Here is a 26,634-nt window from a genome sequence, read left to right on the forward strand (position 1 = left end):
CCGTAAGAAGCCACGGGAATCTTCCAGTAGAGTCCGCTGAGCTGACACGGAGCCCCAGGCATCTCTCTCTCGTGAGAGCTGCAGAGCCTCCAACTGGGTGGTTAGGGGAGAACGGGTGATGCAGGGAGCTGGTCCTGTGGAAAGCACTGTATCTGCGAGGGGGCAGTTACAAGCCCCCTGGGCAGGATGGCACACTCAGAATGCACAGAGGGGTCGGGGCGCTGCAGTCCCAGCCGAAGACACTGGCTCATTCTTCACGGTGACCAGTTTCACGATCTTCTTATTTTTATGCTGTGTTGGTTTTGGATCTGTGACTTCTACCTGCGAAGAGAGGAGCTATCCAGACGGATGACCTTCATTTTGGTTTGAGGTCTGCATTTTGCGGTTAACACTGCAAGCCCAGAACCTCTCATCTGTTAATGCTGTTACCCTTTCTATTCGCTCATACTCATCCCTTTTGTTGCATCGATGCCAGTGGGCTAGGTATCCTGTGGCTGGGGAAACTGAGGCCCTGAGAATAAAGTTAGATTTGACCCCACTCTTCTGATGGCAGTGTGTAATCAGCATATAGCGAAGGCCACCGTACATGCTCTCTCATTTATATTCCATTCTGTAGTTAGAGTTGCAAGGGACTTTCATTGGATGCTATCAGTTTCATCTTTGGAGTTCATATACATTATCTCTTAGTAGGTAATGCATATATAATATATAATATATATAATGTATATTATGCTTAAATACTGACTTCAGCTATTAGAAACAGTACAATAGCCAAGCTGAATTCCTTTGGGTCTCTGTGAAAGTGTAGCTCACCAGAACCTATTTCTGAATTCTAATCAGGACATTTCAAGGCTGGTCATGGTTTTCGGACAAATAGTGCTGTCTCAAATTTGCCTGATACGGTCTTTGAAGAGGCCTGTGTGCATCCGAGCATATTTTGTTAGCAACAGAACCAGGGAAACTGCTTCTTGGGATTCAAAGCTTCCCGTCAAAAATCTATTTTTAGGCCTTGTCTAAACCTGGCAACTGTCTAAATTGTCTTTTTCTGGCGATTTAAATTGAGTTGTCTTTGTAATTTGTCTTCGAGTTCATGAAGACATTTGTTGGTCTTAAACTTGGAGCTTAGAAGAATGCATATAGGTTTTCAGGTCACTGCTGCATCAATATAATTTAATCGGTTTGGCTAGTCTAAAACTATGGCTCTTCAAAATTAGAACTGGCTATTTAGGATTATTTCAGACTAAATTATAAATGGGATTAATGACGGTTTGCAATGTAGAGTGCTGAATGGGGATAGGTGGGAAATTATTTCACATAATTAGAATTTTTTTTCTGATTAGAGAAGTAATTTTACCCTTTGTTGTAAAATATAGGAAGTCAGAAAAATACTGAAGCCAAAATTACCTAAAATCCCGTATCCAGTTATATTTACCATTTACCTTTTTTTTAAAAAAATTAACATATAAGGTGTTATTTGTTTCAGGGGTACAGGTCTGTGAGTCATCCGTCTTACACAATTCACAGCACTCACCATAGCACATACCCTCCCCCGCCCCCAACCCCCAGCAACCCTCAGTTTGTATCCTCAAGATGAAAAGTCTCCTATGGTTTGTCTCCCTTTCTGGTTTCCTCTTGTTTCATTTTTCCCTCCTTTCCCCTATGATGCTCTGCTTTGTTTCTTAAATTCTGCGTATCAGTGAGATCCTATGATAATTGACTTTCTCTGATTGACTTATTTCACTTAGCATCATACCCTCTAGCTCCATCCATGTCGTTGCAAGTGGCAAGATTTCAATTTTTTGATGCCTGCGTAATAGTCTAGTGTGTGTTTGTGTCTGTGTGTATGTATCTGTATATGTACGTATGTATATATACCACATCTTCTTTATCCATTTGTCTGTCAAGGGACATCTGTTTCTATAGTTTGGCTGTTGTGGACATTGCTGTTGACCATTTACCTTTTAATATTTTCTGGTGTATAGAGAAAAAAACTGGTCCTATTGACATTGTCGAGATCCTAACAGGTACAAATGGGTATTGATTTTGGATAAGAAACGCTGACAGTAGGGGCACCTGGGTGGCTCAGTGGGTTAAAGCCTCCCCCTTCAGCTCAGGTCATGATCCCAGGGTCCTGGGATGAGCCGAACCCCACATCCCGCTCTGTGCTCAGCAGGGAGCCTGCTTCCCCCTCTCTCTCTGCCTGCCTCTCTGCCTACTTGTGATCTCGGTCTGTTAAATAAATAAATAAAATCTTTAAAAAAAAAAAAAAAAAGAAAGAAATGCTGACAGTGTAGTGTAAGCATTTGCCATGTCTGTAATAGGAATTTTTGTTAAGAAGCTGCTCCTGGGCCACTCAGCCCTGCCTGGAAGGTGAAGGAGAAATAGCCCTTGAACTAGAATAATACTCGTCTCCTCTCACCAGTGTAGCTTGAACAGGGTTGAAAGCAGAGTGTGAAGTGAAGGAGGAGGAGGAAGTCAGTAGTCCCGTCTGTGAAGAACAGCGAGTGGGTTAGGCAGGGGGTTTCCTCTGTGCAGTAGAGTCCACAAATCTGAGTCACACCGTATTTATTTTCCTTCATTAGATTTCTGAACTGGAAGCACTGAACTGAAAACTTGAAACGTATAAGGTTATTAAATTGAAAGCATGGGAGACAGAGGATGGAAATGATGAGAAATGAGACCAATAGAGGCATTAGGAAAGAGAAAATGACAAAATCAAAACCAGGTTTGGGTGGGTGGGGGGCGGTAAGCAGTAGAGATGGGCCAGTGGAGTCTAGAGCCGGCAGTGAAATAGTGCTCAGGGAGAACGGTGTGATGAGCTACATCTGTGCTGGAATTGGGGGAGGAGGGTGGCAGGCCACCCCTGAGCTCGTTCTCTGTAGACGTCTTCTTCAGCTGCACTCGCGAGGCGGGAGTAGAAATATCTAGGAAACACATAGTACAGCATGTGGAGCTACTTTTCAGAGAATTCAAAACCAAGACTTAGGAATGCATAGCAGTAGCTTAAGTGAACACCCCAAAGCCATATCGGGCTGGGTATTACATGCGCTAAATCATTGGATACTTGCAATATGCGCGGCCACAGGGCATGGAGGTGACAAGTGGCGGAGCTGGGACCTGAACCCAGGTAGGTGTGCCTGCGTCTAAGGCCCTGTTCTTGGAAACACCAGCAGGCCTGGGCTCTCGTGCTCCCCAGTGTGAGATGGCTATAGGTAGTATATCCTTGCAGAAGGCTCACGGTTCCTAACGCAGTTGTCGAATTTGAGTAAAATCTTATTGAATTCAGCCACGTCCTTTTTTTTTTAATTAACGTATAATGTATTATTAGCCCCAGGGGTACAGGTCTGTGAATCGCCAGGTTTACACACTTCACAGCACTCACCATAGCATATACCTTCCCCAATGTCCATAATCCCACCCCCCCTCCCGACCCCCCTCCCCCGGCAACCCTCAGTTTGTTCTGTGACATTAAGAGTCACTTCTGGTTTGTCTCCCTCCCAATCCCATCTTGTCTCATTTATTCTTCTCCTACCCCCCAAACCCCCCACGTTTCATCTCCACTTCCTCATATCAGGGAGATCACATGATAGTTGTCTTTCTCCGATTGACTTATTTCACTAAGCATGATACCCTCTAGTTCCATCCACGTCGTCGCAAATCAGCCACGTCCTTTTGTCTTTTAGAGAACTTGCATACAATTACTTAGTAAATGAGGCACTATATTAACTTCTGAAATCAATGGAATCCAACTGGCCTTAATTTAACAAAATCCTGCATCTACAGTTTTTCAAGTCTTAAAACACGAGCACAATGGTAACCCGAAACCCTTGAACCAGGTTTGGGAAGAATTTCCCTTGGATTCCCTCCGTGAGGAGTCCAGAGCCGGTCACGTCAGAGTCCTGAGCATGGCCCTGAAGTAGCTCGTGTTCCTCACAGCCAAAGTACTTGTCTCTCACAGCGTTGGAGAAGACAAATGTACCTAGTGCTCGGCTGCAAATGGATTAAAGCAGTGTTGATCCTCATCTGTCAGAACAATTAACGTGAGTGAAATACTTGCCCTACTTAAAGCAGATGGAGGGAGGGGAGGGGAGCAGGGGAAGAAGGGAGGATGCTCTGTACTACTGTTCATAAGATTAATGTTGCTCTGCGGGCAGAGAGAGCACTGGATTTATTTTCTGAACATTACATGGATTTACAGGGATGTCAGTTATTGCTGAAAGCACAGACTGTGTTCTTAAGGAGTCTCTGTAGGGTACTGAATGAGGCACAGAAGAGGTGTGGGGGTGGGGAGTGGCGCGTGGGATATATAGCATTTTTAACAGTAAAGTACGACCTGTTGACCATTTGTCCTCTGATTTTTAAACTCTGTTAAATCCAAGGCTTAACAGTAGCACAGCTTCTTAGAGGATGTATAAATATTGTTACAAGATTTTTTTTTATAAAATAAATAGAATGGATAGACACAGGACTGTAGTGACTTGAGACGACAGCTCCGTGTTTTCAGGGAGACTTGAGATGCCCTCTGCCTTCCACGAGAACTGGATCCATGCTACCAGGGTGGGAGGAAAAGAAAACAGCGTATTAATTAAGAATGAGACCGCCAGGAGGATTTTATTATTCCTTGACCGTGGAAGCGGAATGGGAAAATTGTTGAGGTTAGCACAAGAATGATAGAAGATGACAGTCGTGTGAGAAAGAATATTTACCTGAGTGCTGCATCAAATTTTAATTTAGGAAGCCCACTGAGGAAGGCAGCGGGCTTTTGGCGGAAGTTCAGCCGTCCCTGCCAGGACCGGACTTGGGGGTGAGGAGGGAGTATTATGGGATGACCGCCGGCTGTGGGAAGATTGGGTAGAGAGTACATTATTCCTTTGGTTAGGCTCCCCACAGTGTCCCTCGTAAATAAATATTCTGTCCTGGTAGCCACTCCTCCCCTGGATGCGCTTCTTCTTGCCTCCTAGTCCCTCAGTTACTGGAAGAAATTCAGAGTCCTCTGCTGTCAGTCACGGCTTTCACGTTTAAATGGGATACTTAGCCATCTTGCTAGAAGAGCTGTTGGGTGCTGAGATGTCAAGACGGTCTGCTGACCACTGGGATGTTGTCTTTCTGAACAGAGACAGCAGAAAGGCAGCATCATAGTTAACCGACTGAGGGCCAAGAGTAACTCTGGAATTGCTCTTCTCAGGTCTTTCCAGAACATACTCTACTTGCACCTTGCTTGTCTGAATCCCTGCTGCTGCTTCTCTGAGCAGCATCTCTTCCTTCCTCTGGTCTTTGTCACCACTGAATTGGGAAAAAAATCAACTGTATTCTGATTTGGGGAAAAAAGTGTACATATAAACATTTTATATATATGTTACATTATTTAAATTAGTAAAGGTCAGACATTTCCTGTATATGATTAAGAAAATTGAGTATTTACTTGATAACATTTACTCAGTCATTGAAAACATATGAAGACTCTACACCCACTTAGGAAAACCTTTACAAGATAATAGTAAATGAGCAATGTTTGTACACTATGATTATAGCCATTTTAAAAAAGAAACACATGGTGAAAAAATGGAAAGGACCATAGAGACATCTAATAGCTGGTGTAATTGTGGTTTTCAAAATGTAATTTCTTTATATAAAGCGGTTTTAAAGGTAAAGTATATTTAATGTTAACGTTGTTCATAATCCTAAGCAGACTTACATAATTGACTTTAATGCTCACGTTTGTTCTGCGATTGTGTGGCCAACACACAAACCTCTAGCTGTAGGTTTTCCATCCCTGTGCATCTCGGAGGCTTTATGGCTTCCCTGGCCACTGCCAGAAGTCCACACTGTGTCATTGTGCAAGTCCCACGAGGGCCCTCCAATGCCCGGTTAACCTTCCCATGGTTCCCATTCCCCCGAACAAGGGAACTGAGTAATACTAATCTCCACCATACACACATTCCACATTTGCTGTGTGCCAGGCACAGTGATGGGTGTTGTAAACCAGTCAGACACAATCCTGCTCCTCGGGGATCTAGAGGAGGAGACCCAAGAAATGGAGCCACTGGGTAGTGAGGTAGATGCCGCGGTAGGAAGGAGGAAGGGCACGTGGGAACGGTGCCCGCCAGGACTCAAGAAGACCTTTCAGAAACCACCCAAGTGAGATGTGCGGTTAAGTGGCACGGGGTGGGAGGCAGGGGTTGCGACGTACCTGGAGAACTGCCATCTGTTCAATATGGCCAGAGAACATAGATTTGGGGAGGGGAGGGGAGGGTGTGGTTCTTAGGCCAGATTGAGAAATTCGGACTCGACCTAAGAGCAAAGCAAAATAACTGAAGGGTTGTTGCTGTTTATAGCGAACTTTTAGCAAGAAGTGACACGCAGTACTCAGAATTGCATTTAGAGTGTCGGCTCTGGCTTTGGGGAGCAGTTGCGAGAGAAGGCCAGAGGCAGCAGAGCCCAGTAAAGCGTGGTTGGTGCCGTCGAGGGGAACAATGGCATCCTCAGTTAGAATGGTGACAGTGGGCATGGGGAGGAGCAAACAGTTTCTGGAATGACTTACGAGGTAAGATCAACAGGAACTCATGGTTAAGAGTGAGGAGTAGGGGGGCGCCTGGGTGGCTCAGTGGGTTAAAGCCTCTGCCTTTCGCTCAGGTCGTGATCCCAGGGTCCTGGGATCGAGCCCTGCATCGGGCTCTCTGCTTGGCAGGGAGCCTGCTTCCTCCTCTCTCTCTCTCTGCTTGCTTCTCTCCCTACTTGTGATCTCTACCTGTCAAATAAATAAATAAAATCTTTAAAAAAAAAAAAAAAGAGTGAGGAGTAGGGAGGAAGAATTCAAAAAAGGATGCCCATGTCTCTGGCTTAGGCAAAAAGGCATGAAGAACCTGGCTCATTGGGTTGAAGCAGCCAGCAGGCCAGCACGGTGATGGGGGGATGGGTTGGCTTTGCGAGGGAAGAAGACAAGGTTGAGTTTGAAAGGGGGTGAGCTCATCCCTGGACCCAGAGGTCTGCTGGCAGCTGGATGGACAGGTCCGAGGTACAGGAGAGCTGTCACCATGGCTGCTGGGTTTGAGATCAGTGTTTCACTTGTGTGTGAGGCTGTGGTAGAGCTGCAACAGATGTCATTCACCCTGAGAATTCTGCTGACAATAGTAGTTTTTGGAATTGCACGTGCCAGCTGTGCCCGGCAAGAAGGAACTTTTCAGATTTGAGAGTTCACTGTTGGCTGTTGCACGCAGGGCAGAGTCCCCGCGCTCTTGCCACTGGTGCCGGGCTGTTGCCGCAACCCTTCAGAACCTCGCCTGAGCCCAGCCTTACCTCTCTATTGTTGTAACTGCCTTATGTTTACATGGCATTTTAATATACCACAAAAGGGAATTGGGGCATCATTTCTCAGAGATCCAAACTCAAAGCACTTACCTGTTATAACACTTTGTTGTGAGGTGGAGAAAATAGAATTATCTCTTTACTTTTCTAATGGATACTTGAACTTGACTTTTTTTTTTTTAAATCGCAAAATCATCTCCTTGAAAATCAGCACAGGATGTGGCCAACAGACTTGAAAGTGTTTCACTCCTGCTGTTAGGAGTAGGAATAGGAATGGGGGCAGGAAAAAAGGGAGTATTTAATGCAGTGGTTTTCAAACTTGGGTTTTTTTTTGTTGTTTTTTTTTTTGTTTTTTCTTTTTGGAATCTAGACCTATGCTGGTTGTAACAACCTAAATTTATTTCTAGAGTGATTTATGGGTCAAGAGCTTCAGGTTGAAAACATGAAAAATACTCTAGGGATAGTTGACTGGGGACCATTTTATCTCTTTCTTAGGGTTAACTGTATTTTAGAGTATATTATAAGGACTGTCATGTGATCTTTAATTTATCCCCCAGTTACTCCATGGCAAATTTGCCATTTCATACAACTTCCTTAATATTTTCCTGAGCAGGTTGAACAAGGCTTTCAAAAGTCAAATAAATTATGGTGGATATAACCTCATCTCTACTTCTCTGTCACTGCTTCCCCTGCAGTTTGAGTGGCTAATTGAACCCCAACTATAGTAATCTGATTTGCATTTTCCCTGTCAAATGTGCCACTCTGTGAATAGCTAAATTAACTCAGTCTTCCTGGAATATACCCAAATGTTGAGAACCATTTAGGACTTTTCAAAATCACTTGGCCTATTAGCTCTGTCTTAAGATAAGCAGAATAAATGAGTCCCTGAAATCAAAGGGAAACTAATTGTAGTACCTCTTTCCAGCTTTGAGTCATCAAAGCTTGGCTGTCTCAAGTATGTTCTAATGGGGTCCATTATTTTGTTTGTTCTACATTTGATAATTCTGAGATAATTTTACATTTGCATTGTTAATATCCATTTTTCAAAATTTGTTGATATGTCTATTTATTTTCAAGAATAATAATTTATTAGCCTTCCCTTTCAAGGCACAAAAGCGAGACGCGCCTATTTTGACAAGTCAAAATGCCATGGAAGCATCACATGCAAAAGCCAACTCTGTCCCTTTTCCTCCATGTATCTCCATCTTCCTCCTTAATGCATGTTAACAACTCAGTGTTTATTCTTCAGTACCCATCTATGCTCGTATATACAAATATGGAAAACATCTTTATAGAAATAGATCAGACTGTCTGCATCCTCCTTTAACTGCTTTCAAACTTACCAGTATATCATGGTTTTCTAAGATCTCCAGTACATCTCATTCTTTTTCAAAGCTGCAAAATACGGATATGCCAGTTTATTCATTCGCTCCCTTGTAGATGAGCGGTCTCTGTTTTGCTTGTTTAGTTCAATGTCATTATTACATTGCTATAGTATCTTTGTAAATAGATCCTAAAACTAGTAAATTAAGTCAAAAGAGGTACTTCCTGGATATCCTAAATAATACAAGTGATCCTTACCAGTAGGCTGGGCACAATTCACATCATTCCTTCCAGCGTCCACCAGCTGGTTGATTTTTCTTAGTTGAGTCCCTTCAGCAAGGTCTTGGGAAGAAAGGATGGGTCAGGATCCCTGAGTCAGGTCATCTTTTGGACCCAGGTTGCTTCTCTCTCTATCCACCCATGTCCTGAGCCATTGTTCTTTAAATGTCTTAAATCTTTCTTAGCACTGGCTCTAAGGACTTTTTTTTTTTTTTTTTTTTTTTTTTTTTTTTACCCCCCGGTAGGACTTTTTAAAAGCAGTTTGCTGATCACTCTATTCCTCCGTGGCAATGATATAAAGGGGACCCCACTCTAGTGAGGTTTCTATAGTTCTCAAGCATAAATTCCTACTCTGTGGTTTTAGTCCATCTTCGTATATCCCAGTGTTACCCTCTTCTTTCTTTTGCCCTTTGTGTCACTATTGCAGTAATTTATGGAGGTTTCCATCTTTGGGTTCATTATGCCATTGATCAGAGTTTGGCATTCAGAGTTAGAGTGTTGTTTTAGCTATTTTGGGTTAGAGAGACTAAACCAAATAAGATACTCAAGACAAAAAAAAATTCTGGGCCACTTGGTTTTCATTCATTTATTAACTATATGTGTGCTTGCCCTGGAATAGCTGCTGGGAATAAGATACCCTGAGGAAAAACAGGCATATATTTGTCCTCGAGGAATTTGCATCTGGATTAAGGAGAACCACTACATGTTTTTAGCAGGCTTACACATGACTCACTTATTTTGGTGGTGGAGATGGGGAGAGTGGAAGTATAATGTTTAATGTTCTCATTCAAGCCCTACGTGATTAAAAAAAAAAAATCTTCATAGTGATTTTATCCAAAGAATAAATAGCTAAAATATTTTTGAAAAACAAACGGGATGTTTTAGTGTAACATTAAACATTAAAATACCGTCATTTAAAATAGCATAAAGAGGATTTTGTTGTATCATAATGGCTGCAATAAGAACAGTAGAGGTTTAATTATTTAGTAGTACTAGGACAATTGTTAAGTAAAAACAAATTTGGATTGGTAATTTATGTAATGAAATTCCATATGGGATAAAGGTTTTTAAAGTGACCATATTTTTTAAAAATGAAGAAAATGTAGGTAACTCTCTGACTAGAGAAGAAATTTCTAAACAAAAAACAGAGGGAAAAAAATCTGCAAAGATTTTTTTTTTTTAAGATTTTATTTATTTGACAGAGAGAGAGAGATCACAAGTAGGCAGAGAGGCAGGCAGAGAGAGGGGGAAGCAGGCTCCCTGTCAAGCAGAGAGCCCGATGTGGGGCTCGATCCCAGGACCCTGAGATCATGACCTAAGCTGAAGGCAGAGACTTTAACCCACTGAGCCACCCAGGCACCCCTGCAAAGAAGATTTATGGAGACAACTTAATAATATAAAACATAGATGCAAAAAATGCTATATAATTTTTTTCCAAGTTCATAATTTATTGTACAAATTGAGTACCACATGCTGAGTTGACATTAGCTTCTCCAGGCACGGGAACCTAACAGATGGGGTACAGGTTAAAATCCCTTTATGTTGCTTTCACAGCTGTTGTTTTTTTAGACCTTAACTTGAAGTATGATCTGATACTTCAGTGCCTCCATATGTGGCCAGTACACACAATTCATTCTACCTGTGAGAGTTGAAATATTTTTTAATACCAGTGAAATGGGATTGGGCATCAATTTCTGGACCTGCCATGATCTCAGTCTTGCAGAAGGCACCAATTCTGCCCAAAAATGCTATATAAGTTAAAAGGTGAACAGAACACTCAACTAGGAAAGAATAACTTCAAATATATATGGTGAAAGATGAGTATCTATAATACTGTTCAAACTCTAAGAAGTCAACATCCTGCCAAAATGAGCAAAGAACATGAACAGGCGATTAGGAAAGTAAAGCCACATGTCTAATAAACTTAGGGGGAAAAACCTAGCCTCAAATAATCAAGGAAACAAAGATAAAAATTTGGATCCATATTGGCAGAAGGAATTTTTACATGGTCTGTTTAGATTTGCTGGAAGTAAAGCAAAATAGATATACCTGGCAGAAGTATATACTGCAGTAGCTTTTCCTCAGCTTTTGTGAGGGAAGCAACTTCACATTCAGAGGCTTTGGACAAATAATTATATTTCCAAGAATTTGCCTGACGTTCTTCACTGCAGCATTATACAACCAGGGAAATTGTTCACACATCCAGTAACCGGTTGTTGGTTAAATTATGATATATCCAACACATAGGTAATGACTTTAAGATAGGACAGATGTCCATGGGTGAAGTCTTCTTGTAGGTTTCCTCTCGGATCTGTCAATGTTTAGGAGGTGTGGAGAAAGAGCAAATTCTTACATTTGCCACCTCTGGTCCTTTTTATTCCAACAAGATTACTTAGGAAGCTCTGTACATGGAAAGTAAAGATTTATGAGCTCTAAACCCACAGGAAATATGTGACCACATATAGAATGAAAGGAAGATGAAGGCTATTCTGTATCCACATGAATTGCTGAAGAAGCTATAATCACCTCCAAAACCTTACCTAGGCTATTAAATAATCTGAAAGAGAGGATAGTGACACCTGCGATGTTTACCTGTGTTGTTTTGTGGTCGTATGGGCAGAAACTGCACCATTCAGCTCTAAATCCTGTCTCATCTGTAAGTGGAATTTGGTCATCAGTATTAAATCAGGCACCTGGATTGTTTGAACTGAATTATGTTCCTTTGGTATGAATTGTCCACTGGTACATGTCTCTGTTGTCTTCCACTCATTGACTGGAGAAAAGTATCCTGTGTGTTTTCATATAGAATCCTTTCCGTAAATAATAATTCTTTTCTTTCTAAGGCTCCCACAGTACCCGAAGTCCGTCTGCCACATTTGAATAGCTTTCCATTTCATCTTCTCAGGCCAAAAGTTCAGCTGATGGTAGATGGATCATGGAGGCAGGGAAGGGAGGGCCTTCCTTAGGTGGGGCTTCCGACAACAGTGTCAGTTACCGCCAAGTTCCACGGCTCCTTGGTTGACAAACAGATCTCTCTGAAATGCTATGTGCCTTGAGACCTCACAGTTTCTGGAGAATTCCTTCCCGATGGCTGCTGCTTTTCTTGGAGGCTGCCCAAGAACCACTATGAAATGATAGGGGACATAGAGCCACTGATTACATTTTCTGGGTAAAGGGGGTTTCCGCCTTCTGCTTGTCTGTGCATTTTTGCCCTTGTTAGCTAATTGTGAGACAGGACCTTAATACATTTGGGGGCAAGAATGCAGACTAATCGGTACCCAAGTGATGAAACCGCTCTACTTTCTGTGCTTCTTCCTTTAGTCTCTAGAGTTATGAAAATGGCTCCCTGTCCGATAGGAGATAACCTTAGACCATGCTGTGGTTACACCTTGCAGAATTTGTCTCAGCAGCTTCCTGGTGGATGTACGAAGTTGTGATAGGATGTTTTGTGTGAAAGCAGATATCTGAGTGAACTTGCAGGAACTCACTTTCTGTGATTCAGTGAGGTCATGGCCAAATGCCCAGACAGAGCAGAAAGGCTCCGCAGGAGCACCTGACATGTTTGAAGCCACAGCTCTAGCGGCAGTCATTCCCAATACTTCAGTGAAGTGTCCATTCAGAATTCAGAGTTGCCAGTGTGGGGGCCAGACACCTTCACTTTGCTGTAGAAGACCTGACTTCAGGAGACTCCTGTTAGCATAACCATGTGGCACGTAATTTGGCGATATGTGGATCCTGACCCTCAAAGTTCAAGTCTTGTCCTTAAGATCCCTTTCTCCTTCATGCTCTTTGGTGGACCAGATCTCATCAGAGGTGCTCGCTTACATTGTAACCACCGACTTCATTAGCAAAGAGGCTGTTGTCCACAATGTCACTTCTTCGCAGACTCTATAACAGAGGCAACGTAAAGTGTGTGAGAGATGAATTTTGAAGACCCAAGTAGAAGGAGTTAAATATAAAAGTCAGTAAATACTCCCCTTGAACTGTATCCTGTAACATTTTTGTGGTGCTTGTGACCTATAACCTTTCTCTAAACATTTTCCTCTCTCCCCAGTATCTGTGGGACGTGGATATGGTGAATATTAGCTTCCACAGCACAGATAAGCAACAGGAGGGGTGTGGGGTAGATAGAGGTTGGGCCCTGAGGTACTTCAGTTACAGGCACACACAAAAAGCAGTGAGCTTTCCATCATTCATGTGGTTGTGTTTCATCAAATTTTCAGCAATGTGGCTTCCTGCCCGAGAGGTGGGAAAATTGCGCGTTGCAATTTTCCTACAAGAGAAGGATGTTTCTGTCCTAGGGTAGAAATAAAGTACGTTGACAGGGTGCCTGGGTGTCTCAGTGGGTTAAGCCGCTGCCTTCGGCTCAGGTCATGATCTCAGGATCCTGGGATCGAGTCCCACACCAGACTCTCTGCTCGGCAGGGAGCCTGCTTCCTCCTCTCTCTCTGCCTGCCTCTCTGCCTGCTTGTGATCTTTCTCTGTCAAATAAATAAATAAAATCTTTGAAAAAAAAAAAGAAATAAAGTACGTTGACAGAAAGGAGGAGAAAAAAAAATGAAAGAAATAAGGGGACCAGGTACATCCTGGGGCTCCCCTTGTCCTTGTTTAAAAGAAGTAGTTGCTGGAAGGCAAGAAAGAAAAAAATGAATGCGGATGGCACATTAATTATTTCCTGCCATGAAGACCAGCCTGTCCATGATCCTGCGTTTTCAAAAAAATTTTTTTTGTGTGCAATTTATTAAAAAAAATTCCTCATTTTAGTTGAGATGTGGGATAGATCCATCTCATTCTATCGTGGTAGCTATAGCCAAGGTAGTATGCACTTGTCCTCCCCAGAACAAAGTGCATTATTTAACCAAAGTGAAGTTGGGCAATGTATAAATGCTGGGGAGGATCCCATGGCATCATTTATGCCTGTCTCCCAAGCAGCGCCCTTTGCAGACTAGTCCCTGAATTGCCTCTTGCTGCCTGAATAGCTACTATTAAAGAAACGAGGCATTTTGTTTTCCAGACAGCCCTCTGATTGTTCCCTACACTCACACAGGAGTGCCTGGCTGCAGAGCTTTCTATTTTTCTCCTAGGTCATCCCACAGCAGTTCAAAAGGTGATCTGTCACGAGGAGGAGGGCAAGTCAATGCATTTTAAGAAACCCGCCCTTGTGTCTCCCCGTGGCCAGAATGTGACCTGCACAGAATATCTGAACTTGAACATTAACCCCCTTGGCACTGCACCTGAGCCATTCGACCGGGTCTGAATGAGAGAATTCTTTTTTGAGAACAACCTCAAGCTGTTTCTTAGTCCACAACTCAACTCCACCCAATTATCTAAGTACGAATGCTCCTCCGTGTGTGCTTCTGGGAGGGGGTGGGGTTGGCATTAGAGGAGATGAGGCGAGATGAAGTCTTCGACACATCTAGCTGCAGGAGAGATCCTGCAGGAAGTCTTTCAAACGGCACATTTTTGGGGGGTGGGGAAAATGGAGGTATAATTGATAGACAACTTTATTTATGTTAGCTTCAGGTATAAAACATACAATATTTGTATGTATTACAAAATGATCAGCACCATGTCTGGTTTAACACCCGCGATCACACATGACTATGGAGTGTTTTTTTCTTGTTAGGAGAACTTTTAGGCTCTCCTTTCTTAGCAGCTTTCAAATATGCACTATAGTTTTGTTAAGGACAGTCACCATGCTGTGCGTCACATCCCCGGGACTTAATTTATTTTATAACTGGAAGTTTGTACCTTTTGACTCCATCCACCCATTTCACGCATCTCCTCCCCCACTCTCTCCCCTCACTCTGGCATCCACCAGTCTGTTCTCTGCATCTGTGAGCTTGGTTTTTTTTTCTCCCAAAGGGCCTGCTTTTTTTTTTTTTTTTTTAAACCTATAATGCTAATTCTCATCATGATTCTTTCCTTATTTTCCTTTTTCCTTTCTCCTTCTGGATTTCTTGGCTTCCTTCAGAACTAATGGCTGCCTTCATGTATATAGCATGTCCATTTTAGTTCTGCTTTCCCTTTGTCCTTTGGATTGAATTCTTTCCCCCTTTCCCTTGTCCCTTCTTGTCTACAACACCGCAAAAGCAATGCAAATCAGTATCCTCCTTCTTCACCAGGCATCTGGGATGGTGACAATTCCAGAATTTCTCTACGGGGAGGACTCAGGATGCTCTGGGGCGGGGGACTGGGAAGGGGGAGGCACAAGGGGTCTCGCCTTGTCTGTTTTCTTAGCCAACTTCTATTAGATGCTTACAGGAGAGCTGATGGGTATTCTGGAGGCTGAAGCCTGCCTAAGTTGTTGTTACTAGTCTAGCCCAAACTCAAGGAGTCTTTGCTTTATAGACTTAAAGGGATAAAATGTAGTACGTAGAATTAGCATTGCCAAGTCTTTGGTGCCCGTGTTGCTCTCCCCTCTCCAGCTTCAGTCATTTGTCTTCTTCCCTACCCCCCATCCACTAAGAGGGCTTCATAAAAAAACCACAGACACAGAAGAGACGCTTGGGTTGCTGTGGCCTGCACCCTATTCAAACTTGGAGATTTGGAATTCCAGAAACCGCAAGAGTTTTGTGCATATGGTACATTCAGGAATTTGAACTCACCGTGGGCGAGGTCTGCTTTATATTAGCATCTTTCCTAGCATAGCTTTATCCTTCTGTGTACTCTATTAAGGTGTTTCTGTGGAAATCACTTAACTTATGGGGCATGGCTGATCTTTTTTTTTTTAAGTTTTTTTTTTTCTTAAAAAGTACATGAATAATGGATATGAAGCTACTCTTACCATCTGGAATTTATTAGGAAGAAAAGAACACATATTCAGCGAAACTGTAACAGTCCACATTTCAAGTTATCAATTCCTTAAGGCTCCCCGGCTGCCGTGTTGAAGTGAGCGTGTACTACACCCCATATAAGCTCCAGATCGGCTTGCCAGGACTTGTCCAAGGCTTAATGCACAGTGGGCATGTGAAATGACTAAAGGAAAGTCAGCTTAACCTTGTTGCTGTACAAGAACACTCTCCAGCTCTGTGAGTCCGCAGGAAATGATTTGAGATGTTCCCACTTTTTCTTTGTGAACATGAATCTGTTGCTCAAAAGAATGTAAAATCTGGAATGAGGCGGGTTAACTTTGTAATTTTAAAAAGGAACCCCGAGACAGGAGGCAATTTCTGAATAATTTTAGTTTCTTTTGAGATGTGAATTCAAAGGGTGAACGAATGCCGTACGTTAGGTGTGTCTGCCCCAGGAGAAATTGCTTTCAAGCTAGAAAGGGAGGTTAGATCTCTTCCACTGCGATTGGAGGGGAGAGTTCTCTGTACCTTTTTCACCCTGTTATTGTGGGAGAAGGGGAGCTCTTCCTTGATGTATCAATCGCTTTAAATACCCAGTTCCCGGGTGCCTGGCCGGCTCAGTCATTAAGCATCTGCCCTCCGATCAGGTCATGATCCCGGCGTCCTGGGATCAAGCCCCGCATCGGGGTCCTTGCTTAATGTGGAGCCTGCTTCTTCCTCTGCCACTCGCCCTGCTTGTATTCCCTCTCTCACTGTCAAATAAATAAAATCTTTAAAAAAAAAAAAAATGACTGCACTCTTTTAAAAAATTAAATAAATCTATACCCAGTTCCGACGCAGTCGTTTTGTGGCTAGCTCTGGCCCCCGTGGGTATGTCAGTGCCCTAGTTCCCAGGCCAAAGTGCAGCAGGGAACCAAAGCCCACAGATCCTCTGCTCCCGTAGATGCACTCACTATCACTGTTTGGTTTTTGTGTTTTTGTTTTTGTTTTTTAAACCCAGCGAACCCCAGAAAGCTTACTTTGAGGAGCCTCTGCGTCCCTGGAAATAACCTCCGTGTTCCTTTGGCACATGACGAGAAGTGTCCTCCATAATCGCTCTGTGTGTTGACTCACCTTGTTTGGCTCCAGCTCATCTGCTGGCGTAAAATGAGAGAAGCATCAGACTGGAATGAATTTCCAGAGGCTGCAGACTGATCTCCCCAGGCTGTGCTGCACCCACACTAGCCCGGAGAGAGGAGTCTCGCCCCCTGTCTTGAAAGAGTTTCCCGGAGCGGAATTCCACAGCCACTGGGGCACCTGCCAAGAAGCTTCCATTCAGGGGAGACCTTGGGAGCAAACCTGGGCCCTTGTGCCAAAATGTAAACTCATCATGTCGGGCTGTATATGCTGGGGACTCTCCGTGGAAGAATTCCTCCTAGGCCTGTCAGCTCATGCCCATTTGCCTTCATCCGTCTTGCCTCAGAGCTAAATAAGCCCATTTCACATTTGTGGTATTTTTCTGGGATCCCACAACTAAGCTCAGAATTTTTAATAAAATGATGCCCGGGATCGAGATGGATGGGAAGGTCACAGGGTCTTTCGATGTGTCATCCTGTTGATCTGTCTCGAGACGGTGTTTGCATCTGAAGGACGATAGCCCCAGCACAGTTTTATAATTAGCATTCCAGAATTGGGGCTGCACAGAGCAATGCAGTCCAGCCTCTAAGGAAATTGCGTCTAAATACCAGGCAAAATCTTGCTCACCCTCTCCCCTCCCTGTGTTGAGTTCTATGCCCAGTGATTGACGCATCAATTTCTTTAGCAGTGAAGCTAAGCTTTAATAGTTGGGGTAAATTTTGGATTTTGTATTGTTGAAACTGCAGTATTTTTTTTTTTAAGATTTTATTTATTTATTTGACAGATAGAGATCACAAGTAGGGAGAGAGGCAGGCAGAGAGAGAGAGAGGAGGAAGCAGGCTCCCTGCCAAGCAGAGAGCCCGATGCGGAGCTCGATCCCATGACCCTGGGATCATGACCTGAGCCAAAGGCAGAGGCTTTAACCCACTGAGCCACCCAGGCGCCCCTGAAACTGCAGTATTGCTAGTCGCTGCTAGATTTAGGCTTTCCTTTGACATTTTTTCTAGGTTGGAAATGTTTCATTCTTAAACAGCCTAGGAATCTTTAATACTTTTTCTGCTCAGTGCTTTCTGCTCCCAGGAAACAAAATAAGGGGACTTTAGAAATTTGTGTTGGCATTCTAGTACCTGTCTACAAGGAGGTAGGAGGGCAAAGGGTATTGGGGAGGGGGTAGATGGTGCTAGAAAGTCAAAGGTCAGGAATCCTCCTGTTTGGGCATGGTGTGTTTGACCTAATGATCAGACAGACTTCTTGGGTTTGGGGAAAGCAGGCACTTTGTCCCCCAAGCATAGGAGGAATTCAGTTTGCAAGTGAACCTATGTGATGGGACGAAAGCAGTGTCCTATCCAAAACACGTGATGAAGGAACAGCTTACTTCTGGGAGGCCCTGTGGTAAAATAAAACCTCTCCACCTCCTAGGCAACCAGATAGTTGGTTTCTGTCCACATCATTCAGCTGAGTCCAGAAACATGCTTGGGTGTGTTGCGAGCCGAGCTTTGCCTTCTTCCCTGGGGGCTCCTTCCTTTCAAAAAAGTCAAAGACAACTCAGAGTGTCTGTGCCCGAAGGAACATTTCTTTCATCAGCCCTCTGGTATGGCTTCCTCTTTATCCTTTCTGCTGCTTGGCTCCCAGGTTGTTAGAGAAGCCCCAGGACAGCAGAAGGGTGTAGATGAGCCCTGCTATGGGTGAGCTCACGTTGCCCTTAGCCCCCCTGCCTGTGGCCAGCAGGGTCTGCTTTATTCGTTTCAGCGTTGAATCCCGGAACGGAGGGGCCAGGAAAGGGGAATAAACCCATACGAGAGAAAATCATCGAGGTGTCGGTGATGAAATGTGTTCCTTGTAGGTTAGAGAGAGGGGGAGAGGGGAAGGGAAACTTTGTTGCTTAATGCTGAACTGTGGTGTACCTGTTGGAATTCCCATTGTGTTGTGGTACAGGGTACCTTTGAAGGACAAGGGCTCCTTATAGGAAAGGAACAGGAATGCTGTCAAGCTCGACTCAAACCACATGATGCTACTCTGTAGCTCACTTGCTTGTGTCCTAGCGTTAGCTGCAGTTCTGACATCTTTGTGATTTGGCAAGGGATTGTGCAACACTCACCGGGCCCCTGCCAGGCGAGCTCTGGCAGATGGGGTGGGGGGCACACCTGCTCCGGGAGGTGAAGGGCTCACTTGTATGCATGGGGGTCGTTCTGGGTTCGTTTGGTCCTGCCCTTCACCTGCGCTGTAGTTCCTTCCTTCCAGCGCTGGGTGAGTACAGGGGAGCTCACCGAAACTCCCTTCTGGTGCCAGTGGCTTTTCCAGTTTGTGCAGCAGAGCTAGAAACCATCTGGTGCTGGGCACCATCCAACTCTGCAATCTTGACTCCTCCGGTTCTTTCCCTTGGCCCGCGCCGGATTGTGGGATCTGAGAACATGCGACGCCAATACCCATAGCCGGTGACGTGCGTAATGGTAAACGGAATAGGTCAGCCTGGGAGTTTGGGGTTTCAAGTACTAGAAAAACTGTGCCCCTGATTGTTATCTGCATAATGAAGTAATAATAGCTCCTATCTTGTCAGTGAGAATTCAGTGCAACCCATATAAGGCAATTGGCATGGGCTCTGGCTCATAGGAACTGTGCTGGCCAGATTTCATTGGAGTGCTGGGCTTGGTCCTAGGTAGTACTTACCAAAAGGAACATTGACATGCTGGAGAGAGCACTGAGGGATAGAGGATCCGTCTAGAGATTTCATGACGGGGAGGGGATGTTTATGATATGGTGAATTACCTGGAGAGGCCGAAGTATAGAAGAGGGTACTACAGTAAACATACTCTTTCGCATAAGCCATTTTAAGTATATTTACACATGGAAAAATGTCTCACAGATACTTATGAGTGGTACAATCGCTAGGTGGTGGGGTTAAAGATAATGTAAATTCTTTGATCCGAATTTTTAAGTTTTCTCAATTTATCCATGTAATAAATACCATCTGAACCATCATGGGGCAGGCTCAGTTCATCTTGTGCGTTGGCTGTATCCCCGGGGGTCTTGACTCATCTGCCTTCTGGGAACTCATAGTGTCATGGGAGAAATGGGTCAACAAAAAAACCTATACGTTACATTGTCCAGTAGTAACAAGTGTTAGGAGAAATAAAGAGGAGTAAAAGGTGGGTGTGGGGTAGGGGAGAGGGAAAACTTGTTCCAAAAGGCTGTTGGGGATGGTGGAAAGCAATATGAATGACCTGAGAGAATGAACGTACATATGTGAAATCGTGATTGCCAGGTTAATTATTATGTACATTTCTTTATTTTATTGACAGCATAGTGTATGATTATGCAGGTCGTGCAATTTATTCAACTAATCTTTTTTTTGTCTACCGTTATGAGCTGATCTTTGTGCACATCCCGGTCCACAGTGCCTTGTGTCTTCTTAACATTCAGATCTTCGTGAAAATTAATTTTGGGGTCACTGTATGTGTCCCACTGGGTTCCTGATCATCTCTTACCTTGTGATACGAGGAATCAGGGTGTCAGGGGTGGGCAGGGAACACGAGGGTGGGCACGAGGCTAGTCCAGTTGCTAGGCTGTTGAGGACGCGCGTGTTTGCATGCTCTCCTGCAGGAGCAGCCACGGCATGGGAGCCGTGGATTCCGTGGCACAAGCTCAGAGACGGAGGATACATTCTTGTGATTAATGTGCTCTAGGCCTCAGTGTGATGAGTCATTCTGACTGCTTAATCAGGGTTTGGGAAAACAGGAAGACACAATAGTTACTATCATTGTTTGCAAAGGCTCAATTTTATCTTAATGCTTTTTAGCCAGCTCAACACATGACATGATGATCACAATAATTAAGGTGATGAGTGTCATTGTGGCTCGCGTTCTGCCAGGCGGCACTGTGGTCAAGTGATTTACCTGTAGTGTGTTCATTTAATCTTTACAGCTCTGTATGGGTTGGGTATGGTTCCCATTTTACAGGGTGAACAAACTGAGGTTTGGAACATTTTAACAGTTAACCCAAGGCTGAACCTGGGACTCAGGTCTGGCGTTTGGTTTGTTTTTGTTTTGTGTTAAGCCTATGCCTTTCATCCTGAAACAGTTTTTTGGCCATTTTTTCTTTCTCTCCCATTTTCTTCCTTTTCAGGGAACAAGGTAATCCTGGTTGGGGCTAGTATGGGCTGGGTTAGGTGATTTGGAAAGGAGAGGAAATTCAGACCTTTTCTATTTCACTGAATGCACTGTTCTCTGAACAATCAGCAGGACCCCTGATGGGAGAGAACATTGGAGCCGATTTGAAATGTGTGTCTCCGGCTCTCTCCTGTTGCTTAGGATTAGATGTACTAGGAAGTATAAAATGGTCCATCAGTCAGTAGCCTGTGGTGAGGAGGGAGAAGTCCGTGCCTTCTGCCTGTGCCTGCACTGAAATGAGAACTTGTTTATGACATCAAATACTTGAAAGGGATTATCTTTAAATGGAATGCATATTAAAGTAATTTTAATAGTTGAGGAGGCATTTAAAAATGACCATCATGGGGCACCTGGGTGGCTCAGTGGGTTAAGCCTCTGCTTTCAGCTCAGATCATGATCCCATCAACAAGCTGTCTGCTCAGCGGGGAGCCTGCTTCCCCCCCACCCCCCACCTGCCTCTCTGCCTACTTGTGATCTCCATCTGTCAAATAAATAAATAAAATCTTAAAAATAAATAAAAATTACCATCTTGAATATTTCGGTGGTCAGCATCTTAGCTGTCTCCTGTGCTCTAATGAATAAAGTCTGAAAGCTCATGCCTTGCGTCTGGGGTACTTACAAATTTCACACGTGTTTATGTGTGTGTTAATACATGCATATGTGTATAAGTAAGTATCTGTGTATGTATCCACACAAACACTCACATCTAAATCTTCCGTTGTTTCCCCAAGAAAAAGCACTGTCTTTGATCCAGTGAAAAGCAGGATCCTTCCAAAGCAATCCAACTATTGCTGTAAACGTACCTTGTCCTCTGCTAATCCGCAGAGTTTACTGACTGTTTCACCATTAAAGGTACTTGGTTTCCCTAGAACAGGGAATTCGATACCTGCTAAATTGGATTAATATAAAAATTTATGAACAATGCAGGCCTTATCAGGGAACTCTTTTCCTCCTGTTCATATAATTCTCTGTGGGAGTTTCTGCCTCAGGGATCACATCAGTATTTAGCGCACGCTGAAATATTCATGTCCTCTGATTAGCGGGATTTAATTGTTGCACCTTCATCTCCTTCACGGTGTGTCATTAAGATGCAACACACCTTGAAATTTAAGTGGACGCTACCAGTTTATTGCAGTGTCTATTTTGTCAGTGTTCTCTTTCCAAACATCCTTGTATATGCATGTAATTTTGGTTTCCCTTGAAAACAACACTACAAAAAGTAAGAATTGGTTAGCAAAAAATACTAAGCGACTTACTCTTACCGGCAACCATTGCACTATATTTATGTAATAAATTAAAAAATAAAAGCTTTAAGATTTAAAAAAAAATTTATCGTTTGTTTCCCACCAAAGATCTCTCATATTACTGAACCAAACTAGTCGTATGGAAGCACAGAAACAGAAAAATCATTTCTCAAGTAGAACTTGTCCAGTTGCTCAAGTGATAGTGATGTTTACAGAGTGATATGGTACGACGAGCAAGTGAGGTTGTAGAGCATGACCACGTGAGCCATCTCACATGAACTTGATAGGGCGTGCCTGCACCCACCATGTTGTTGTGATTCCTCGTAGACCCCGTGTGGTTCTTCTCCAGTGTCTCCTCCTGGGGCTGTACCTGATTTTGTCACCAGTTTTCATGCAAATCCACTGGGGGATGGAGAGATTCTGCTTTTGTTTCTTGGCCAGGAATCGCTGGGTCCTGAAAGTCGTGAGAAGACACAGTGAGGAACAGTCAACCACACATGCCATGATAGTGGGGAAGAGGAGAGAGCTCAAAAAAAAAATTTTTTTTTTTTTTTTTGGAAGATCGGTTAAACTAAGCTTTCCTCCCATGTTCAGTTTATTTAGCTTTTCACCTACACTGCAGTATTTTCCTCTTTACCTTTTAGGGTGTGGAAATCGCTGGAGATTAATTTTTCTCTGATAACTTCCTGGGTCTGATATCAGCTGAGTTGTCTTCTGCTTCTCAGTGTTGGAAGTTTTAAAGAATTAATGCCTTTTTCCCCACGCTAATGTTGCAATTCTGCCCTCCCCTTTTAAACAAGAACCCTCTGTCAACAGTTTCATGGGGATCTGGGAGGATCTCAGAAGGGTTTTGATAGTCTGTTGCAAAGCATGAGGCACGTCGGGCTCTGGAATTAGACCTGGGCTTTCGTTCTGGCTCTGCCACTTCCTAGTTTGACAAGGTGCCGCACTTCTAAGCCTCAATGTTGACCTCTTTAAACTGGGGTTAACAACAGTGCATACTCGATAGGACTATGTGAAGAATGATGGAGAAAGTGCATGTTACATGCTTAACATAACTCGCACATAGTAAGTACCCACATGTTAGCTAATATTACTTCCAGTAAAAATTATGATACGACTTATTTTTACAGGAGCATACGTTCCTGGAGGGGGTGTGATTGAGGATCCTCTCTTCAAAGCTGGGATGGCCAGTCTTAGACACCTCCACTTTTTTTTTTTTTTTTAAGATTTTATTTATTTATTTGACAGAGATCACAAGTAGACAGAGAGGCAGGCAGAGAGAGAGGAGGAGGAAGCAGGCTCCCTGCTGAACAGAGAACCCGATGCGGGGCTCGATCCCAGGACCCTGGGACCATGACCTGAAGTGAAAGCAGAGGCTTTAACGCACTGAGCCACCCAGGCGCCCCAGACACCTCCACTTTTTGAGCGCCATCTCCCTGACCACTTATTTGAGGCAGAGAAAGAGTGACTTTAAGTGTGACTGCCTCCATGGTCTGCACCCGGGCCCTGCTTTGTGACTCGGTCCCATCGGCTGTGTCAAGCACCCTTTGATGGGGTCGGTTTTTCTTGTAAGAGTGCTGTTCTCACGCCAGCACGTTGAAGGGGACTTAAATGCCGTTTTCAACAACTGAATTTCAGCAGAGATTTAAAAAGTAACCTGGGCCACTGATCTCTCAATGAAATTATCAGGTAAAATGAAAGAGAAAAGGCTGATGCTTTCTGAGTTGATGTAGGGCAGCAAAAATTGATTTGCATGCAGTGAGCAATCTTGCAGATGATATTTAATGAGTTTTACGTTTCAAGGCCATGAGCAGCCTTTCTCGAAGTTACTACACAGCAGGTGCCCCTAGCTGGAGTTCTGGCAAGAAATAGGAATGTTCCAGTCCTGGAAGCTACTGAACAGGCCTAACTGTGTCCATTTGGAAGGGAACACGACCCTTTTGCCAGGGATTTTGTTCTTTGTGTATCTGAATGAGAGCATCCGGGATGTGGGGAGTCTTGGAGTGGAAGCTGAATGAGGCTGCTTTGTCGTGTGCAGATGTCTCCTGCTATCTCCAAGGCCAGGACTCGGATATGCACACTTTTTCATTACCCGGGAGCTCCTGGATTGCCATATGGGAGAGTGGGAAGCCTCAGGATGGGGAATGAGGAAATCTGGATTTGATGAGCCTTGTTTTTTGGGTCTGTTTCATTTCTTTACAGTGAGGGAATTGGACTAGATAGTCTCAATTTCCCTCACCAGTGGGAAGATTATGTGTGATTCTGAGTGCTCTGTCAGTTTCTAGGAGAAAGATCTTTGCTGATCAATTCTGTGTATCGTGAAGCTTCCTCATATGGTGGGCTTTAGCAGCTATTTTCTGGGACTAGTGGGCAAATAAAGTACGTAAAGCTCCAAATGCAGACCTCAGGGTGGGACCTGTGCAGGCAAATGTGCCGGGAATACACGCTTATAGGTTTAAACCAGAAGAATCTTAGCGACCATCTGGTACAAATCCTTCTCAGAAGGATGAAAGAGCATAGGAAGTTAAAGAGATTTCCTCCAGACTCAGAGCTGAGCTGACTACCAGCCCCAGGTGTTATCACTGCTGCCAGAGGGCTCCCCCTGCTCCTCCCATCCATGGAGATCCTGACCCTGCTTCTCCCCCTGTCCCTGCCCCTGCCAAGGCATGCATTTGATCTCTAACCTCACATCCACCTGCCCGGGTCTGTGGGCATGCACACACATACGCATCCCACAAGCAAGGGAGAGTAGTGGTGAAGTCTGCATTAGCATCTCTGCTATGTTTTTTTTTTTTTTTAAGATTTTACTTATTTATTTGACAGATATCACAAGTAGGCAGAGAGGCAGACAGAGAGAGAGAGGGAGAAGCAGGCTCCCTGCTGAGCAGAGAGCCCGATGTGGGGCTCGATCCCAGGACCCTGAGATGATGACCTGAGCCGAAGGCAGAGGCTTAACCCACTGAGCCACCCAGTCGCCCCATCTCTGCTATGTTTTATCAGTTTTCTGCCCCCTGGCTGATTTCCTGCCCTGCTCTATGCCTGGGTTTCTTCATTTGTAGGAAGAAGGTAGTAATACCTGTCTCAGAGCATTGGGGTGAGGATTAAATGAGATACTGCGTGAAATTGACTTAGCCCAAGCCCCAGTTCCCATTAAACATTCAGCAGGTGGTAGCTATTAATATTATGCCTTCTATTGTTACTATCAAGTTGTCTGGAATTCTCAAAATATTCCTAGACGTTGGCATTGGGGTTTTGGCACCGCCTTTCTTCTGCAGGACTCTGCAGCTGATTCAGTCTGGTAATATAGAGAAAACAGTGCAGTCAAGAATGTGTGTGCTCAGGAAAGTCGTGCTTGTTTCTTGCTCTTCCATGAAGAAAACAGCTCACTCCATGAAAGCAGTTGGCACTACCTGTTGTCATCACTCAAACCTAAGCGGAAACTGGGTGTACCTTGTATTTGGACGGCATGTGGCTCCGTTAGGACAGAATGGTAATTCCTGTCATCACACGGTGGGAAGGAAGTAGAGGTACCCTGGCAGCAAATGGCTGCCAGGCAAGTAGAAAGAGAGTAAGGACGGTTTGCCCTGGAAGAGCTTACCTGCTGCGAACGTGAGGAAGGCCAGCTCTGTCAATCACACCATTCGTGCCTGCATAGTGCCGGTCTCTGGCTGGAGATTCTGGGAATGAATTCATTCCCCTGTCTTAAGTGTGACTGTGGAAGCCTTTGGCCACTTTGAAGACAGTGCTGTTCAAGAGCAGACCGAAGTTCCAGAGAGATGAGTTGGAATGGTGGACTTAGAAATTGGCAGCCTAGGTTTAGGCCCTAGATGCCCTTCACCAACCATGGTCTTGGGGTAAAGTACTTGCCCGTCTGCCAACGGGGAATCCTAGCTTCCTGTAGGCCACAGGGCTGGCGTGCGGTGGTGGAGATGCAATGGGCTGATGCAGGGGAGAGTGCCATGCAGACTGGACAGTGTGGGCACGTGTTCATTGTTGTTGCCACAGGTAGCAAGATGGAGAAGCACTTTATAGCCAGAAATACACCGTGGTGTCCGGGGCACTCATCTGAGTCAATGGGCTGCTGGCTTAAAAGGCATCTCAGAAAGTGCGAAGCCCTTTGTCTCGTGGCTCAGGTGTACTGGGAGAAACATCTATCCATGTAGCCCGGGAGAGGCTGTCACAAAGGCACTGCTGACTTCTCACCCAGGCCCCTGGCGGCTGGACCCCTTATCTGTCCGAGGCTGAGCGAGCCTGTTCTGACAGACAGTTGAACAGTGAAATATTAGTGAGTAGTGTTTCATCCCAAAATGACAGCCATTTTGACAGCCACCTTGCAGTCAAAATTCCAGGTGGTTTAGTTTCATTTGGACACACACTGTAAAATGAATGTGAGGCCGGTCTCCA

General features: G+C 44.2%; 1 protein-coding gene and 1 pseudogene across 2 annotated transcripts in view; one reads left to right on the forward strand and one right to left on the reverse strand.

Annotated features, from left to right (window-relative positions):
- Positions 1-26,634, forward strand: part of MCC (MCC regulator of WNT signaling pathway) — a 421,104-nt gene that overhangs the window by 275,305 nt on the left and 119,165 nt on the right. The gene's annotated exons all lie outside the window — the stretch shown is intronic.
- On the reverse strand, positions 10,445-10,614 carry LOC123939364 (annotated as a pseudogene).

The sequence above is a fragment of the Meles meles genome, chromosome 3, assembly GCF_922984935.1.
Source record: "Meles meles chromosome 3, mMelMel3.1 paternal haplotype, whole genome shotgun sequence".
Lineage (NCBI taxonomy): Eukaryota > Metazoa > Chordata > Mammalia > Carnivora > Mustelidae > Meles > Meles meles.